Source organism: Cetorhinus maximus, chromosome 26, assembly GCF_964194155.1.
Source record: "Cetorhinus maximus chromosome 26, sCetMax3.hap1.1, whole genome shotgun sequence".
Classification (NCBI taxonomy): Eukaryota; Metazoa; Chordata; class Chondrichthyes; order Lamniformes; family Cetorhinidae; genus Cetorhinus; species Cetorhinus maximus.
The window spans coordinates 37,161,251-37,182,442 of record NC_135904.1 but is presented as its reverse complement, the minus strand read 5'-3'; positions in this window follow the sequence as shown (position 1 = coordinate 37,182,442).

Genomic DNA, 21,192 nt, shown 5'->3' with positions numbered 1-21,192 from the left:
CAGTACTCCAGATGTGGTCTCACCAACATTCTACACAACTGTAGAAAAACATCCCTACTTATATATTCCATTCCCCTCGCAATAAGCGACAACATTCCATCCACCTTCCTAATCACTTACGGTACCTGCAAACTGGTTTTTTGTGATTCATGTACCAGGACACCCAGATACCGCAGAGTTCTACAATCTAACCTACTTTTCTATTCTTCCTGCTAAAGTGGGCAGCAGCCCATACATATCCCACACCAAAAGTGCACAACCCACCATATTGCTAACAGTGTCCAGGGCTTGCTTTAGGTTGTTTGCATATTCATCCAATTTGATTAACTTTAGGTGATATCAAGAAACAGCTGAAGGCAGCAGATACAGCAAAGGTTATGAGGCCTGACAAAAGCATGGCTGCATTACTGACGACTTGTGCTCCAGAATTAGCTGTGTCACTGGCCAAGCTGTTCCAGGACAGCTACAACACTGGCACCTTCCTGACACAGTGGGCAGAAATTTTCGCTCAACAGGCAGGTGGGCGCCTGACCCGCTCGAGCGTGAATTGACGTGCGTTGACGTCAGCCGCGCATGCTGACATTAACGCGCAGTCATGTGATAGTTCGGTCGCCGGGCACACGCCAGTGTCGGTAGCGCGCCCTACAACAATTAAAAGGCCTGTTAAGGCCATTAAATAATCAATTAGATTATTATTTTCACTGCCCATCCAACCTAACGGTTAGTGGGCAGGCGAAAAGGCCAAGCGGCCTTTGCATTTTTTTGGAAACTTCATCCACGGGTGGGATGAGGTTTCCAAATGCAAAAAATAATAAAATAAAAGTTTTAAAATTTAATTAATAACATGTCCCTGCTCATGTGGCAGCGCTCACTTGCGCACATGTGTGAATTTCACACTCGGCCCGCTCGCCCTCCTCCCCCCATCCAGCCCCACACAGGCCCTGCTCAGCGCTGCCACTTGCGTTTCACGCTGGGCAGGCCTTAATTGGCCCGCTAGCGTGAAATCGTGGTGCGGTACTGATCACGGGCGGTGGTCGATTTCCCAACCACCCCTGCCCGCCTCCACCGAGCCAAGGGCAAAATTCTGCCCAGTGGAAAATTATCCACGTATGTGTGGTCCGCAAAAAGCAGGACAAATCTAACCCAGTTAATTATACTGCCCCTTCAGTCTACTGTCACTCATCAGGGATTTTGAGTTCAGCATATAACAGGAGACTGTTGTTTGAGTTGGATCATTCTTGTGAATTGATTATCCAAAATACCCCCTAGTCCACCAACCATTGCCATAACCCTGGTGCTGAGATGGCTTTTAGAGATGATAATCCCGGATTTATTGAGCCTTCATACACCCTTTACTTTGAATAGTTCTGCAGTCCCAGAACTGCTGGTCAGTAAGAAAGGAAAGATAGTGACGGGTTTTCTGGATAAAGTGTAGGACATCCATTTGATACAAGGATGGCAAATTGAGTTTTATGCTAGATGTTTCCTGGAAGGACCATGGGGTGACTTTGATTGTGCTGGAAGTACCATCTACAGTGGCAGCAGGTCTCATTGAAGCAGATGGCTCCACTCTGCAACTGTCTCACTGTTGAAGTTGAGATAGCCTCCTCTATCACTGTAACCGTGTCTGCATAAGTAGCTTAATGGAAGATAGATAGTCCACTTCTGATGATTGCTCTAGATCTGGTCTTTCTCATCCTCTTCCATTAAATCCAGTGAAAGGGGAGTCCTGATTTGTACCCAGACTGCTATTGTGGGACTATTAAGGAGATGAGCAGTGAAACTGTAAGGCTACAACTGGCTGCGTTTAACATCTACTTGAAATGGATGCGATGAGCAGTGTGAGAAAAATCCACGCTGGCCTTTAACAACTATTTTGCAATCAATTTAAAGGTAAAATGAAACTCTGGCACAAGTGAGTAGACCACACTGCCAGTGGGTATCTGTGTCAGCAATCGGCACAAAGCAGAGAGTGAGCAGGGAGGGGGAGAAATCCACAACTGCGATCAAGATATCAATGAGACCTTTCATTCACCTTACGTCTTCCTAGTTTAACTTTTAAATATTTAATTTTGTATATCAATGATTAGAACATTCCTGTTGTGACTGTACTTTCCCTGGCATTTGCTTCCACTCAAATGGGGCAAAATGTCAAAATGAAAGAGGAACAAAATAGAATTCTGTTGTTTCTGATTTGTGACATGGAACTTCCCTAAAACAGAAATAAAGTCAGAATTCCAGCAAAGATCTGATTAAGAGCTTGTTTTTTGGAGGCAATGTAAACATCCTTACAGTGATTTATTTAATTGAAATTCTAGATTCAAGGCTTTCTAAACAGATGGTGTCATTTGTCAGCAGTTTCATTCACACTGTAATTGATGCTTTAAACCACAGGGTCAGAATGGAAGGTTGAAGTCTGTGATTGAGCGAGAGACTCTGGGCACTAACTCTGGGCTTTGTGGAGATATGTGTGGATATAAATAGAATTCTTGGGGCAAACTTTCCACAGGGTTTTTAGCTGATTTGCTGCCATAAATGCAGCATGACATCAGCACAAACATTTGGAGAAATGGCAGAATTACTTTATTCACTCTCAGGATTTGGGAGGCTGGCAAGGTTGGCATATACTACCCAACTAAAGTTACCCTGAGAAGGCGTTGGTTTTCTTTCCTCTTGACCCGCTGGTAGTGATATGATACAATGAGTGACTTTGTTTTTTAAAGGAGACGGTCCAAAATGCCCTCAAAATGCTTCATTTCCTGTTCTAAGCCCTTTAAGCTGAGCTGTCCCTCCTGTTTCCTGGACACAGTTTGCATTTGGTGCCATAGAAACATAAGAAATAGGAGAAGGAGTAGGCCATTCGGCCCATCGAGCCTGTTCCACCACTCAGCTGGATCATGGCTGATCAATGCCATTTTCCCACACTATTCCCATATCCCTTGATGCCTTCATGTGTCTTTATGTGCCCTGCACATTCGCACACCGAAAAGTCATCGTTGATAGGAGTGGAGTTCCTGATGGGAATCCTCTGAGCTGTCACGTTTGAGAGGAAAGGGATATCGACAGAGGGATTTCACAGAGGTCAAGTGCCCAGAGAAGGGTGATACTTGCATCCTGAATCGGCAAAATACTTTATTTTGTGGGATCTGGCCAGCATTTGTTACCCATACCTAGTTGCCCTTGAGAAGGTGGTGGTGAGTTGCCGTCTTGAACTGCTGCAGTCCATGTGGTGTAGGTACATCCACGGTGCTGTTAGGGAGGGAATTCTATGATGACCCAGCAACAGTGAAGGAACGGCGATATATTTCCAAGTCAGGATGGTGTGTGACTTAGAGGGGAACTTGCAGGTGGTGGAGTTCCCATGTGTCTGCTGCCCTTGTCCTTCTAGATGGTAATACCTGCTTAGGCCAACATGACCCTGATGGAAGCTTCCATTCTGAATGGAAGGTGTGCCAGCAGAGCCCTGATAGTGTCAACACCAAGCCTCACAAGAATACAGAAACACACACAGTGTGTCATGATTACAGGGGAAAGGGAAGCTTTCCCGAGTGAAAAAATACCCCTCCCTCTTCACAAGCAGTGCCTGGTTGACCAAACCCAACAATATGCTCAGAGTCAAGGTTACTAAAGAAAGAATTTGCATTTATACCACAGCTTTCTCACCCAGGACCTCTCAAAGTAAGTTTGAATGAAAATATCTCCCTTATTAGAGGAGTTCATGCCAACTATATTGTTTAGCTAAGCTCCCTGCAGGTTTATTAAATTTAAACCCTACTTGGCAAATTCTGGCATATACCTACCTGCCAGTCACCATGGCGACAAAGCTCCAAAAGATCTCAATCAACAGGGAGGCAGATAAAGAGCTGTGCAAAAACAAAAATACCTGGAAAAACTCAGCAGGTCTGGCAGCATCTGCGGAGAGGAGCACAGTTAACGTTTCGAGTCCGAATGACCCTTCAACAGAACTGTACAGCCTGCTCCCAAGGCCAGCTGCAGCTATCATGTAACACATGGCTGAGATACTAATGGGCAGCAATGCTCTGAAACCTACCTGCACATCCTTGCAGATGTGGTGGTGTCAAGATATGGGAATGGTACCAAAGGCTGGTGCAAAGGGGAGCCCTCTTGTAATGATTGTAAGTTAAACCATTTCTTCCTGTTATGCTGATCATGTGACTGTGTAGATGAATCAGCCCTAAGCGCGGGGAATCTTAGCGGTGGAGGTTTTTAGCCACGGTCTTGGAGCAAGCATGTCGCCTCATCAGGAGCTCTGTAAATAAAGTTTACTGCTTCTTACAAGAAATCTGTCCTGCGCTCCCAAGTTTATTACAATTGGCGATGAGGATACATAGCGCCAATGCAGCACCTCACCTCGCGACTGTGAGTGTTCCGATTTATTTTAAGGGAAGAAAGAAAAGAAGTATACTCACCAGCAATGCCTCTCTTTGGTAGAATTGACCCGTACGATTCATCCGTCGAGGACTGGAGTCAGTACATTGAGTGATTAGGTTTCCACTTTGTAGCTAACGAAATAACAGCGGAGGAGAAACAGAAGACAATTCTCCTAAGTGTCTGTGGGAGTAAAACTTATAACCTAATCTGAATGTGGCAAATTCCAGATCCTTCACCGAGCTAGTCGACCTCGTGAAAGGACATTTTCAGCCTAAACACTCGGTGATCATGCAAAGATTCAAGTTTAACTCTTGAGTAAGAGCCCCGGTGAGTCGATCGCAATGTATATTGCAAAGTTAAGACAGTTAATGGAACACCGTGACTTCGGTGATACTTTAAACAACATGTTGCAAGGTTCGGTTTGCGGCATAAACGACGATGCCATTCAGCGCCGATTGATTGCTGAAGTTGAGATAGACCTGAAGTGCGCCATGGAGACAACGCTAGCAATGGAGAGTGCTGAGAGGGACTCACGGGCTCTGCAGAGTGTGCAACATGGCGCCGTTCTGCAGCTGGGGCGGGAACCTGCCGCTGGGTGAGGTGTGAAGATCAGGGAGGCTACAGTGAAGCGGGACACAGTCCCTATCGCTCAAAAACCAAAAAGAAATACTGGAAGCACCTCACCAGTAACCCAGAAGTTAAAGTGTTACCATTGTGGGGGAAATCATGCACCCGAAGTCTGTAGATTTAAAGGGGCAGAATTCCACTCCTGCCACAAAAAAGGGCATGTTATTAAACAGTGCAGGAATAGAGCAAGGCAGCCATTCAGACAGCAGGTCAAGTTAAATAAAGTGCACAATATAGATGGGCACTGAGGCTACACAATCTGAAGACCAGGAAAATTGAACCAATCACTGTTACCTTTCAAGTAAATGGAAAACCTCTGCTCATGGAGGTGGACACAGGAGCATCAGCCACGGTGGTGGGATAACACATCCCAGAGAAGGTAGCCAGCCATTGAGTTTGGAGAAAACTGCTGCTCAGTTAAAAACATGCAGGAGAAGCAATACAGGTGAAAGGCATCACCTCTGTACCTGTATCATACACACAGGCCAGCTGCCAATAATTGTTGTAGCAGGAGAAGGGCCTAGCCTTCTGGGCTGTGATTTGTTGAAAGAAATCAAACTAAACTGGTCGGAAATTTTTCAGGTCTGAACGGGAGGAATTCCAGAGTTGCTGAAAACATTTGACAGGGTATTCTGAGATAAGTTGGGGGAAAATCAAAGGTCTACAAGCTAAAATATACACGGGTCCTGAAGCAACACCCCGGTTTTTTAAGGCGAGACCTGTGCCTTACACTCGAAAAGAAAAGGTAGATGGGGAATTATGTTGTTTGGAGAAGTTAGGAATGATATAGCCAGTCCAATTTTCAGAATGGGCAGCACCCATAGTCCCTGTCCTAAAGCCAGATCAAACCATTCGCATCTGTGGGGATTATAAATTAATGGTAAACAAGGCTGCGAAATTAGAAAAATATCCAATCCCAAAGATTGACTATCTGTACACTAAACTCACAGGTGGAAGATCCTATACTAAATGGGACATGAGCCATGCATATCAACATATCAAGAAGTTACGTCACCATAAATACACACAAGAGCCTGTGCCGATATACATGTCTACCCTTCAGTGTGTCATCTGCCTGTGCGATTTTCCAAAAATCCACAAGGACTTCCCCAAGTTATAGTGTATCTGAACAACCTCCTAATCACAGGATCCACGGAAGTAGAACATGTGGCAAAGCTGGAAGAGGTTCAGAAGAGATTTTTAGAGTCTGGCGTTCGGTTAAAAAAAAAGTGTACCTTCCACGCAAAGGAAGTTACGTATCAGGGTCATTGGGTGGATGTCCAAGGGTTGCATCCATTAGAGGAGAAAGTCAGGATGAGCAAGAAAGTGCCCTCTCCTACCAACGTCACAGAACTCAAGTCATTTTTGGGCATGGTAGACTATTACAGTCGATTCTTGCCTAGTCTATCTACAGTATTAGCCCCTTAACACTTATTATTGAAGAAGAACCACAGATTTTCCTGGAAGGCACAGCAAGGGGAAGTTTTCACATGAGTTAAGAAGCTTTACACTTGTCGTGTCTGCTAGTGCACTATGACCCGTCTAAGGAATTGATGTTCACTTGTGATGCATCTCCCTACGCAGTGGGAGCAGTATTGTCACACAAGATGGAGGATGGACCTGAAAGACCAATAGGAAATATATCCAGAACCCTTTCTGCAGCTGAGAAAGGATACTCACAAATTGAAAAAGAGGCTTATCTATCATCTTTGGGGTAAAAAATCTCCATCAATATTTGCACAGTCGACACTTCACCACAGGGTCAGAACACAAACCACTGTTATGGTTGTTTAGTGAAGATAATCTCATTTCCAGGACATGACTGCAGGTGTTCCTCAGGGTAGTGTCCTAGGCCCAATCATCTTCAGCTGCTTCATCAATGACCTTCCTTCCATCATAAGTTCAAAATCGCGGATGATCGCACAATGTTCAGAACCATTTCAAACTCCTCAGATACTGAAGCAGTCCATGTCCAAATGCAGAAAGACTTGGACAATATCCTGACTGGGCTGACAAGTGACATTCGTACTACGCAAGTGCCAGGCAATGACCATCTCCAACAAGAGAGAATCTAACCATCGCCCCTTGACATTCAATGGCATTACCATCATTGAATCCTCCATTATCAACATCCTGGGGGTTATCATTGACCAGAAACTGAACTGGACGAGCCATATAAATACTGTGGCTACAAGAGTAGGTCAGAGGCTATGAATCCTCTGGTGAGTAACTCACCCCCTGACTCCCCAAAGCCTGTCCACCATCTATAAGGCCAAGTCAGGAGTGTGATGGAATACTCACCACTTGCCTGGATGAGTGCAGCTCCCACAACACTCAAGAAGCTTGACCCCATCCAGGACAAAGCAGCCCACTTGATTGGTACCCCATCCACAAACATTCACTCCCTCTACCACCAACGCACAATAGCAGCAGTGTGTACCATCTACAAGATGCACTGCAGGAACTCACCAAGGCTCCTTAGGCAGCCTCTTCCAAACCTGAGACCACCACCATCTAGAAGAATGAGGGCAGCAGATAGATGGGAACACCACCACCTGGAAGTCCCCCTACAAGCTACTCACCATCCTGACTTGGAAACATATCGCCGTTCCTTAACTGTCACTGGGTCAAAGTCCTGGAATGCCTTTCCTAACAGCACTGTGGGTGTACCTACACCACATGGACTGCAGCGGTTCAAGAAGGCAGCTCACCACCACCTTCTCAAGGGCAATTAGGGATGGGCAATAAATGCTGGTCGAGCCAGTGAAGCCCACATCCTGTGAGTGATTTTTTTAAAAGCATCAGCTCAACTTCAGCAGTTGTCAAATGATCACATGTCCTCATTCTCATGAACACACTAACGATTTTAATTTTGTTTTGGTTTGTATGTTTTAATTTTTGAATCTTCAGCCTTTGCAAACAATGCTGCCAGGTCCAGATGATATTCAAAGAAAGAAATAATGTGCATTTATATAGATAGAACTTTTCGTGACCTCTTGACATCTCAAGCAGACATCCCAGACAATGGAAACATTTTGAATTCACTGTTGTGCTATAGGAAACACCACAGTTCATTTTCACACAGTGAGATGCCACATGCAGCAAAGTGACAATGATCTCATAATCTATTTAAGTGATTTGGTTGAGGGATAAATTTTAGGCTCAGCACCAGAGAGGATTACCCCACTTTTCTTCAAATAATGCCAAGGGATCTCTTACATCCCCCAAAGAGGGCTGACAAAGCCTTACTTCAATGCCTCTGACAGTGCGGCGCTTCCTCAGTACTGACCTTCTGATAGCGCAATACTCCCACGTCACTGACTCTCCGATAGTGCAGCACTCCATCAGTACTGGCCTTCTGAGAGTGTAGCACTCCCTCAGTACTGGCCCTCTGACAGTGTAGGACTCCCTCAGTACTGACCCTCTGATAGTGCAGTACTCTCCCAATACTGACACTCCGACAGTGCAGCACTCCCTCAGCACTCCCTTAGTACTGGCCCTCTGACAGTGCAGCACTCCCTCAGCACTGATCCTTTGACAGTGCAGCGCTCTCTCAGTACTGGCCCTCTGACAGTGCAGCACTCCCTCAGTACTGACCCTCTGACAGTGCAGCACTCCCTCAGTACTGGCCCTCTGACAGTGCAGCACTCCCTCAGTACTGGCCCTTTGACAACGCTCACTCAGTATTGAACTGTAGTGTAAACCATGATTTTGTGTTAAGTCTTTGGAGTGAAAGTTGAACCCATGAGCCTGTGACTGAGGAGAAAGTGCTACACACTTAGCCATTGCTGACATTAAGGAAAGAATTTTAACCCCAAAAACATGTGGGCTGAGGTAAGGAGGGGATGTGAAAATTTTTAATATCTCAAACCTGACTCACTTCCCACCCAATCCTAATCTGGTTTATCCGAGTTGGAGAGATTGAGGGGGAGATAGAGCAACCAATCTACTCCCAGGAGGCCTGTAGGTCATTCAATATTTTAATCAGAATTTATCCCTCTTCCAGGTTTAAGATTGGCCAGCTGTTTTTTTCTGGCCATTTGGAAACCTAACAGCTAAAGGGAGGTAAGGAGCTCCGTATGCATCAGGTAAGTGCTTTCCCAGTGCAGCTAGTGGGGCAGGAGGAGCAGAAGTGCTTTTCCCCAGTATCCCCAAGCAACCCTGTTTCCAAGCAGGGTCAGGATCAGACATCTCCCCGAGGATTGGATGTCACCTGATCTGGGATCCCACCCACGCTCTCAGTGACGCAGCTGCTGGCTCGTTCCCAGCTCCAGTCCTGGGGCCTCTTCCAGAAAATTCCCTGCCTGACAGGGAACCAAGCCTACAATTCAGGCTGACTTCCCAGCAGGAAAGTAGCTGCTAAAGAAAGATGTGAAGTTAAAACACCGTAGCATGCTGGGAATCTCTTCACCTCTACTCAGAAATCCCACCGTCAAAATCGGGGCCAAAGGCTTTGGAAATTTTTGCCCTTTTATGAAACCTTATGTTCTATTTTATAATGCTCCTGTAAAGCGCCTTGGGATGTTACATGATGTTAAAGGCGCTATATAACTATAAGTTGCTGCTGTTGTGAGAATGGTGCCAGGGATGAGGGACTTCTGTTACGTGGGTAGATTGGAGAAGCTGGGACTGTTCTCCTTAGAGAAGAGAAGGTCGAGAGGAGATTTGATAGAGGTGTTCAAAATCATGAGGGGTAGATAGGGGGAAACTGTTCCCATTGGTAGAAGGATCAAGAACCAGAGGGTACAGGTTTAAAGTGTTTGGTGAAAGAAGCAATGGCGACATGAGGAAAAACCTTTTTACACAACGGGTGGTTGGGATCTGGAATACACTGCCTGAGAGGCAGATTCAATCGAGGCATTCAAAAGGGAATTGGATAAACTGCTGAAGAGAAAATAATTTGCAGGGCCATGGGGAAAGGGAGGGTGAGTTGATTGCTTTACAGAGTTGGCATGAGACAAGTGGCCTCTGTCTGTGCTGTATCCGTGTCTGATTTGATTCCATTCTCATGCACATTGTTGTTTTCATATACCAGATACTATGATCTCACATATGTTGCTGCATTCACCTATCTTTTTGGATGTTGCCCAATGGCATTAATATTGTAACCCAGGGCTTGTGAATCCTAGTATCACCTGGGTTCAATATATATATTTGCAAATCTCTTCAGTAAATATTCCAATGGATAATGAATTCTAATAATGAAACAAGAACAATTGATTAACAATTAGTTAACCAACAGACTGGTTTATTTTATGTAAGAAATATAAATGAACAAAATACAGCTTTCAATCAAATTCTTACCAATCTCTCATATGGTTAAACAATAAAATACATATCCCAATAAAATACATATCCCAATAAAATACATATCCCAGTCGCTGTTACGGACTAAACGCAAAAACAAGTTAGTGCCCCTTGAGTAACTGGTGACTTCCTCGTACAGGCTGTACTTTTCCAAACCGGAATCTAGACCCTCTCAAGCCCCTTCTGGAGAGCAAATTTCTCTGCTTTGCTCCCTCTTGTTATCCCAAAGTGCCTGAGACTTACTGCTCCAGAGTGAAACAGAATGAGAAAAGAGTGCCCTCTGGCTTAACCCTGAACTCAGTGTGACAAGGGAAGGTTCAATGAATTGTCAATCAAAGTTACCACCTTGAATGAGAAACACCTCTTATTTTAGGAGTTCATGGCAGCAACATTGTGTGTTTAGCTAAGTGGTCTGCAGGTTTTATTAAATTAAAACCCATTTTAACTCCCAGAGGTAAATTGCTGTGAGATGTGCTCAATGAATTCCCATTGTTTAAAAACGAATGTGACAATGTGAAAGCAGGCAATTTGATGGGACTCCAGCTGACCCAACACCTCATTATCCTAATTATGCAACCAAGTTTCTTCAACCATTCCACCACACTCTCATATGTCGAGCTCTGACAGGATGGATTGGTAATAGGCCTGGTCCTCACAAGGTTCAGAGTGGGCAGGAGTAGGGGAAAGGAGGGGTAGGGAGAAAGATGGAGTATGGGTAGGGGCAAGGAGGGGACAAGAGCAAGGAGGGGGCAGTTAGTAAAGGATGATATTGGAGCCAATCTTAACTCAGTTTTATATTTATTTATAGAGTGAAACATTACAAGCATATAGCTCTGAACTCAACTACACAGTTTCAGAAGTGTCTTTTTATATGTGCTTAAGCAAAACTCCAATGAATGTCCTCCCCCTGCATAGAATTAAAAACAACTGATATACAATTAACAGGAGTAGAGGCAAGAAGGGAGCAGGAATTCCGCCTGGGCTGGGAAATCCTACTGCAGCCACCACATGAACCTCAGCGTAAGTCCTGGTACATTTAGTGAGGTAACATTGCAGCCTCCAAATGGGCACAAGTGTGTCCCAATGAAGGGTCCAGCCAAGGAACACTATCTGTGCCATCAAAATGTAGGAGAACACTGATGGGCATACACACCAAGATGCCTTCCAGACAGGGTCCTATCACTGTCAAGGAGCATGGAGGAGTTCAGCTCCAATTTGGCACAGGGCTTTGCTTAGAGTCTGGGGCCCAACCTTTCCAGCCTGGAAGTGATGTCTAACTCAAAGGCAGCAGGATTTCTCCTCCGGGTTCCACAGGAGATCTTAGGCCACCTTTGTCCCAGATTCCACCCTTCTTAAACATGAGATTTCCACAGGAATTCTCCTTGGGGTCCAATCCCTTCAACAACATTTTGTTGGCATGCAGCCTCTGATCCTCATAGATTCCTCCATTTCCCACTGACCCCACCAAATGGGCAGTGAGTGGACCAGCAGCTTGTTAATGAAACCAGGCACTTAAATAGCCACCGGTCTCATTTCTCCTGCAACATGTACCTTTCTAAATTACCTCACTACCCGCCCCCCCCCAACAACCCCCAAAACCCCCACACCCCCCAACACCCTCAGGATTGTGAAAATCATACAGGGCACAGAAAAAAGCAAGTAGAAATCAAACAGACGGACAGAGTGAGTGACATAGAATGAAATAGAGAGGAGGTGGGAGCAGTTACAGGAAGAAAGCCAATATTCATTTTTCACCATGAGGTTAGTGTGCTTTAATGGTGTAAAACTATAATGAAGCCTCATTAGGAAGCAGGATGGAACGGTGATTATCTGGTGAGAGCCTGAGAACCAAGCAGGAGGCAAGAGATGAATTACATGTAGTAAGATGAGTAACTGATGATGGACTTCCCTGTGAAATGCCCATCACTGTAATTGTAGATCTGTTTATGTGGGAAACCTCAATCTGCTATTAACATCTCAACAAAGCTCTAGCGATGGGACTTGGGTTATATAAACCAGAAATTGAGAGCTATTATTAGTGGGACCGCTTGTGTTCACTGCCTGCTAAATGGGAGGATTCTCTGTAATTTTGTTATCCAGTTATGACAGAAAATACATGGCGTGCTAAGTATTTTACAGCCTAATGCATGTTATGTCATTGTGACCTGTCTCAGGTACATTATTCTGGGTGCAGTCCACATTCTAGAAGTGTATTACTGCACTTTTAATCTTCAATTCCACGCATGATTGCATCTTTTTAAATACTAAGAGGCCTGATATCCCATTTCAAAGCACAAATATAATTTGTTGGAATGCTTCGCCTTTCTGTCAATTCTGAAAAAGTTGTGTCTTTCTAGTTCTTTCACAGATGGACAACAATTTTTACAAACGGGAACAAAAGCCTGCCCTCTGTTCTCAGACAGGTTAGTGTGATCCACAGACACGGAGAGAAAGTTGGTTGATGCACAGGAAACAACAAGGGTGTTGTTCGGACTGGAGAAAGATTGCAAGTGGAGTATGCAGGGGTCAGTGCAGGACCATTTTTCTCCTTAGATCTCGGGTCTGGGGAGCACAATGTCAAAGTCTGCTGACAATACAACAGTGCGAGAGGTGGTAGTGAGGAACATTGTAACGGAAAGCAGGAAGACATAGACAGGTTAGGGGAATGGGCAATCAGGTGGCAGAGGCAACATGAATAAATGAGATAAAAGCAAAATACAGCGGATGCTGGAAATCTGAAATAAAAACAGGAAATGCTGGTCAGCAGGTCTGACAGCGTCTGTGGAGAGAGAAACAGGGTTAATGTTGCGAGTCCGTATGACCCTTCTTCAGGTCCTTAAATGAGAGCTTTAAATAAATGAGAGCTTTATTTAAGAGAAAAGGAAACAAGGAATAGGAGGACAAACTCAATGGAAATACACTGAAGTTGGAGGATCAACAGGAAGGTCAACTATGTGATAAAAACAAAAAGCTAAAAGCTACTGCGGATGCTGGAAATCCAAAACAAAAACAGAATTACCTGGAAAAACTCAGCAAGTCTGGCAGCATCGGTGGAGAAGAAATCAGTTAACGTTTCAAGTCCTCATGACCATTCAGCAGAATTGAGTATAGTTAGGAGAAAGGTGAAATATAAGCTGGTTTAAGGTGGGGGGGCGGGGGGAGAGAGAAGTTGAGGGTGGGGTGATTGTGGGGATAAGCAAGCAGTGATAGGAGCAGATAATCAAAAAATGTCACAGACAAAAGGATCAAAGAGGTGTTGAAGGTGGTGATATTATCTAAGAAAAGTGCTAATTAAGAATTAAGAATCAACTATGTAATTCTCTGTAAGTATGAGTGGCAATAGGCAACACCGTCAATAAAAGGCTGACACAGAAAACAAGAGTAAAGAAGTTATGATAAACTAGTGAAAAAGAACCTTGAGTATGCTAGAACGATAGTGAACAGAAGAACACAGGAACAGAATAAATAGGAGCAGCAGGAGGCCATTCGGCCCCTTGAGCCTGCTCCATCATTCAATAAGATCATGGTTGATCTGATTGTAGCCTTTACTCCACTTTCCTGTCTGTCCCCCATAACTCTTGACTCCCTTGTAAATCAAACATTCTGTCTAACTCAGTTTTGAATGTATTCAATGACCCAGTCTCCATACTTGCTGGGGGAGAGAATTCCAAAGATTATCAAGAGAAGAAATTCTTCCCCATCCCAGACTTAAATGGGAGACCCCTTACTTTGAAACTGTGCCTCGATTCCCCCACAAAGGGAACATCTTCTCAGTTTTTACCCTGTCAAACCCCTTCAGAATCTTCTGTTTCAATAAGATCACTTCTCATTCTTCCAAACTCCAATGAGCAAAGACCCAACCTGCTCAGTCTTTCCTCATAAGTGAAACCTCGTCATTCTAGGAATCAACCTATAACCTTCTCTGATCTGCCTCCAATGCAAACACACTCATCCTTCATTAGGGAGACCAGAACTGTACTCAGTGCTCTAGGTGTTGTCTCACAACACCCTCACAGTCGTAGAAAAACTCCCCTACTTTTATATTCTATCCCCCTTGCAATAAAGACCGACATTCCATTTGCCTTCCAAAATCGTTGCCTGTGCAGTAAGTCCACGTCTTACGTTGTTCTACTTTAATGTTGCAGATATAATGGGGCCAGTATGCTCACTCAGCATTGGGATTTCTGCTTTAGCGTTGGTTCTGTGCCAGGCTGACATGGTGCACATGGCTCAATTGGCACCTGTTATGATCCCAGCTGATGTTACTGCTGGACAAGTTAGACCCCCAGGTGGAACCCAGCTTGATAGATCCTAACTTCTACTTCTTTATTTAGAAACATGGAGAGTGACTACTGAACAGAGTCACAGGGGTCAGCTGCTGAACTTGAAACAAAAGATGAACTATATTACAACATTCCTTCACCCACAACTATACCTTTACAGGTATATACAGATTTGCAAGTTACAAAAGCTATCTTATACTCTAATATTCACAGTAAGTACACAGTCCATGTAAACAAATAGCCGACCTGTGATCAGGCATACCACACTCTGAAGCCGTGGGCAGGATTTTAACCTCGTCGGAGGGTGCAGCAGGCGGGCCTGGGAGTGTTCGCGCAGCAGACCGCCGCTCATGATCGGGCCCCGACCCCAATTTCACGCTGGCTGGCGCCAGCGAGAAACGGGCGCTGAAAACCTCAGCGCTGCCGGGGTGCGGGGGTGGGAGGAGGGCGAACGCGGAGGTCAGTGCATGCCCGCGAGTACGCTCAGTGAAGGCACAGAGCTGCCTCAGGGAGCTGAAGAATTTTCATGTTAAAAATAAAGTTCTCAAAAAAAAGGAAAACATGTCCCCTCATGTGACTCGGACACATGAGCAGGGACATGTTGAAAATGAGTTCTACCACCCGCCAACCATAAGGTTGGATGGGCAGGGAAAAATTCTAATTAATTAATGCAGCCCTCGTAATCGTCAGCGGATGTTCTGTCGACTCCAGGGTGCACCCACCAACCAAAATATCACGTGGGTGCCCGATGACATCAGGATGCTCGCCCGATATTATCTCGCACTATTTTTCTCCTGCTTGGGTGCCCGGCCAACGAGGGAAAAGTTCTACCTCGTGACAGATACCATTCCAAACAGATGCTATGGATTTCCCATTAACTCACCCTATGCGCTTGTCACACTGTAAGCCAACTGGTCTCAGTGAACTCTGTCTTTCCCCGACCCTCCCTCTCTGCCTCACTCCTTCTTGTCACCTCTTTCACTCGCCAACCCTCCTGCTTGTTGACCCTCCTACTGGCTTGCATTTCTCCTGCTCCCTGATTTATCTGCTCACCGCCTCCCTCCCTGACCCTATCACTCACAGCTTCTCACTGCTTCACATGCCCATAGTAAAAACGTACAGACCTAGATTTTGTTCTGATTTTCTAAATGTCCTGCTACTACTTCCTCAAAAATAGATTTGGTCTAGCTGGAAGGAGAAATTGTGGGTTGTCCATACCAATTGTTAGGGTAACTGTTTGCAGGATACAGAGCTAGAGCCATCCTTCCACAGAAAACAGTGTGAAGTAGTTAATATTACTTTAAGGGGATAGAGAGTTTATTTCTGTCCAGAGCAGACAAGGGAAAAAAGGAGGACGTGGTAAATATATTACCTTGTCAGCCCTGGTGAGGTCATTGAACATTTTGTTGCACTGATCTGTTACCCTGCAGGTGATGGGGTTGTTGGTCAGTGCCAGTCCGAAAGTAAAGGCAATAGTTCAGTGCCAGTCCAGGGTTGAGGGATTTGGAACAGTGCCAGTCCTGGGTCAGGGAGTTAGCACAGTGTTAATCCTGGCTCAGTGAGTTAGCACAGTGTTAATCCTGGCTCAGTGAGTTAGCACAGTGTTAATCCTGGCTCAGTGAGTTAGCACAGTGTTAATCCTGGGTCAGTGAGTTAGCACAGTGTTAATCCTGGGTCAGGGAGTTAGCACAGTGTTAATCCTGGCTCAGTGAGTTAGCACAGTGTTAATCCTGGCTCAGTGAGTAAGCACAGTGTTAATCCTGGATCAGGGAGTTAGCACAGTGTTAATCCTGGCTCAGTGAGTTAGCACAGTGTTAATCCTGGCTCAGTGAGTTAGCACAGTGTTAATCCTGGGTCAGGGAGTTAGCACAGTGTTAATCCTGGGTCAGTCAGTTAGCACAGTGTTAATCCTGGGTCAGTGAGTTAGCACAGTGTTAATCCTGGGTCAGTGAGTTAGCACAGTGTTAATCCTGGGTCAGTGAGTTAGCACAGTGTTAATCCTGGCTCAGTGAGTTAGCACAGTGTTAATCCTGGGTCAGTGAGTTAGCACAGTGTTAATCCTGGGTCAGGGAGTTAGCACAGTGTTAATCCTGGCTCAGTGAGTTAGCACAGTGTTAATCCTGGCTCAGTGAGTTAGCACAGTGTTAATCCTGGGTCAGGGAGTTAGCACAGTGTTAATCCTGGGTCAGTGAGTTAGCACAGTGTTAATCCTGGCTCAGTGAGTTAGCACAGTGTTAATCCTGGGTCACAGGGTTAGCACAGTGTTAATCCTGGGTCAGTGAATTAGCACAGTGTTAATCCTGGGTCAGTGAGTTAGCACAGTGTTAATCTTGGGTCAGTGAGTTAGCACAGTGTTAATCCTGGGTCACAGGGTTAGCACAGTGTTAATCCTGGCTCAGTGAGTTAGCACAGTGTTAATCCTGGCTCAGTGAGTTAGCACAGAGTTAATCTTGGGTCAGGGAGTTAGCACAGTGTTAATCCTGGCTCAGTGAGTTAGCACAGTGTTAATCCTGGCTCAGTGAGTTAGCACAGTGTTAATCCTGGGTCACAGGGTTAGCACAGTGTGAATCCTGGGTCAGTGAGTTAGCACAGTGTTAATCCTGGGTCAGGGAGTTAGCACATTGTTAATCCTGGCTCAGTGAGTTAGCACAGTGTTAATCCTGGGTCACAGAGTTAGCACAGTGTTAATCCTGGCTCAGGGAGTTAGCACAGTGTTAATCCTGGGTCAGTGAGTTAGCACAGTGTTAATCCTGGCTCAGTGAGTTAGCACAGTGTTAATCATGGGTCACAGAGTTAGCACAGTGTTAATCCTGGCTCAGTGAGTTAGCACAGTGTTAATCCTGGCTCAGTGAGTTAGCACAGTGTTAATCCTGGATCAGGGAGTTAGCACAGTGTTAATCCTGGCTCAGTGAGTTAGCACAGTGTTAATCCTGGCTCAGTGAGTTAGCACAGTGTTAATCCTGGATCACAGGGTTAGCACAGTGTTAATCCTGGCTCAGTGAGTTAGCACAGTGTTAATCCTGGCTCAGGGAGTTAGCACAGTGTTAATCCTGGCTCAGTGAGTTAGCACAGTGTTAATCCTGGCTCAGTGAGTTAGCACAGTGTTAATTCTGGGTCACAGAGTTAGCACAGTGTTAATCCTGGCTCAGTGAGTTAGCACAGTGTTAATCCTGGATCACAGGGTTAGCACAGTGTTAATCCTGGATCAGTGAGTTAGCACAGTGTTAATCCTGGCTCAGTGAGTTAGCACAGTGTTAATCCTGGCTCAGTGAGTTAGCACAGTGTTAATCCTGGCTCAGTGAGTTAGCACAGTGTTAATCCTGGCTCAGTGAGTTAGCACAGTGTTAATCCTGGCTCAGTGAGTTAGCACAGTGTTAATCCTGGCTCAGTTAGTTAGCACAGTGTTAATCCTGGCTCAGTGAGTTCACACAGTGTTAATCCTGGATCACAGGGTTAGCACAGTGTTAATCCTGGCTCAGTGAGTTAGCACAGTGTTAATCCTTGCTCAGGGAGTTAGCACAGTGTTAATCCTGGGTCAGTGAGTTAGCACAGTGTTAATCCTGGGTCACAGGGTTAGCACAGTGTTAATCCTGGCTCAGTGAGTTAGCACAGTGTTAATCCTGGCTCAGTGAGTTAGCACAGTGTTAATCCTGGGTCAGTGCTTTAGCACAGTGTTAATCCTGGCTCAGTGAGTTAGCACAGTGTTAATCCTGGCTCAGTGAGTTAGCACAGTGTTAATCCTGGGTCACAGGGTTAGCACAGTGTTAATCCTGGGTCACAGGGTTAGCACAGTGTTAATCCTGGGTCAGTGAGTTAGCACAGTGTTAATCCTGGATCACAGGGTTAGCACAGTGTTAATCCTGGGTCACAGGGTTAGCACAGTGTTAATCCTGGCTCAGTGAGTTAGCACAGTGTTAATCCTGGCTCAGTGAGTTAGCACAGTGTTAATCCTGGGTCAGTGAGTTAGCACAGTGTTAATCCTGGCTCAGTGAGTTAGCACAGTGTTAATCCTGGCTCAGTGAGTTAGCACAGTGTTAATCCTGGCTCAGTGAGTTAGCACAGTGTTAATCCTGGGTCACAGGGTTAGCACAGTGTTAATCCTGGGTCACAGAGTTAGCACAGTGTTAATCCTGGCTCAGTGAGTTAGCACAGTGTTAATCCTGGCTCAGTGAGTTAGCACAGTGTTAATCCTGGATCAGTGAGTTAGCACAGTGTTAATCCTGGATCAGGGAGTTAGCACAGTGTTAATCCTGGCTCAGGGAGTTAGCACAGTGTTAATCCTGGCTCAGTGAGTTAGCACAGTGTTAATCCTGGGTCACAGGGTTAGCACAGTGTTAATCCTGGGTCAGTGAGTTAGCACAGTGTTAATCCTGGCTCAGTGAGTTAGCACAGTGTTAATCCTGGGTCAGTGAGTTAGCACAGTGTTGATCCTGGGTCACAGAGTTAGCACAGTGTTAATCCTGGATCACAGAGTTATCACAGTGTTAATCCTGAGTCACAGAGTTAGCACAGTGTTAATCCTGGGTCAGTGAGTTAGCACAGTGTTAATCCTGGGTCACAGAGTTAGCACAGTGTTAATCCTGGCTCAGTGAGTTAGCACAGTGTTAATCCTGGGTCACAGAGTTAGCACAGTGTTAATCCTGGGTCAGTGAGTTAGCACAGTGTCAATCCTGGATCACAGGGTTAGCACAGTGTTAATCCTGGCTCAGTGAGTTAGCACAGTGTTAATCCGGGCTCAGTGAGTTAGCACAGTGTTAATCCTGGGTCAGTGAGTTAGCACAGTGTTAATCCTGGCTCAGTGAGTTAGCACAGTGTTAATCCTGGCTCAGTGAGTTAGCACAGTGTTAATCCTGGCTCAGTGAGTTAGCACAGTGTTAATCCTGGCTCAGTGAGTTAGCACAGTGTTAATCCTGGGTCAGGGAGTTAGCACAGTGTTAATCCTGGGTCAGTGAGTTAGCACAGTGTTAATCCTGGATCAGGGAGTTAGCACAGTGTTAATCCTGGCTCAGTGAGTTAGCACAGTGTTAATCCTGGGTCAGGGAGTTAGCACAGTGTTAATCCTGGCTCAGTGAGTTAGCACAGTGTTAATCCTGGATCAGGGAGTTAGCACAGTGTTAATCCTTGGTCAGTGAGTTAGCACAGTGTTAATCCTGGCTCAGTGAGTTAGCACAGTGTTAATCCTGGATCAGGGAGTTAGCACAGTGTTAATCCTGGCTCAGTGAGTTAGCACAGTGTTAATCCTGGCTCAGTGAGTTAGCACAGTGTTAATCCTGGCTCAGTGAGTTAGCACAGTTTTAATCCTGGATCAGGGAGTTAGCACAGTGTTAATCCTGGCTCAGTGAGTTAGCACAGTGTTAATCCTGGCTCAGTGAGTTAGCACAGTGTTAATCCTGGCTCAGTGAGTTAGCACAGTGTTAATCCTGGCTCAGTGAGTTAGCACAGTGTTAATCCTGGCTCAGTGAGTTAGCACAGTGTTAATCCTGGCTCAGTGAGTTAGCACAGTGTTAATCCTGGCTCAGTGAGTTAGCACAGTGTTAATCTTGGGTCAGTGAGTTAGCACAGTGTTAATCCTGGATCACAGGGTTAGCACAGTGTTAATCCTGGGTCAGTGAGTTAGCACAGTGTTAATCCTGGCTCAGTGAGTTAGCACAGTGTTAATCCTGGGTCAGTGAGTTAGCACAGTGTTAATCCTGGCTCAGTGAGTTAGCACAGTGTTAATCCTGGGTCAGTGAGTTAGCACAGTGTTAATCCTGGCTCAGTGAGTTAGCACAGTGTTAATCCTGGCTCAGTGAGTTAGCACAGTGTTAATCCGGGCTCAGTGAGTTAGCACAGTGTTAATCCTGGATCACAGGGTTAGCACAGTGTTAATCCTGGCTCAGTGAGTTAGCACAGTGTTAATCCTGGCTCAGGGAGTTAGCATAGTGTTAATCCTGGGTAACAGGGTTAGCACAGTGTGAATCCTGGGTCAGTGAGTTAGCACAGTGTTAATCCTGGGTCAGTGAGTTAGCACAGTGTTAATCCTGGCTCAGTGAGTTAGCACAGTGTTAATCCTGGGTCACAGGGTTAGCACAGTGTTAATCCTGGGTCAGTGAGTTAGCACAGTGTTAATCCTGGGTCACAGGGTTAGCACAGTGTGAATCCTGGCTCAGTGATTTAGCACAGTGTTAATCCTGGGTCACAGGGTTAGCACAGTGTTAATCCTGGCTCAGTGAGTTAGCACAGTGTTAATCTTGGGTCAGGGAGTTAGCACAGTGTTAATCCTGGCTCAGTGAGTTAGCACAGTGTTAATCCTGGCTCAGTGAGTTAGCACAGTGTTAATCCTGGGTCAGTGAGTTAGCACAGTGTTAATCCTGGCTCAGTGAGTTAGCACAGTGTTAATCCTGGATCACAGGGTTAGCACAGTGTTAATCTTGGGTCAGTGAGTTAGCACAGTGTTAATCCTGGGTCACAGGGTTAGCACAGTGTTAATCCTGGCTCAGTGAGTTAGCACAGTGTTAATCCTGGATCACAGGGTTTGCACAGTGTTAATCCTGGGTCAGTGAGTTAGCACAGTGTTAATCCTGGCTCAGTGAGTTAGCACAGT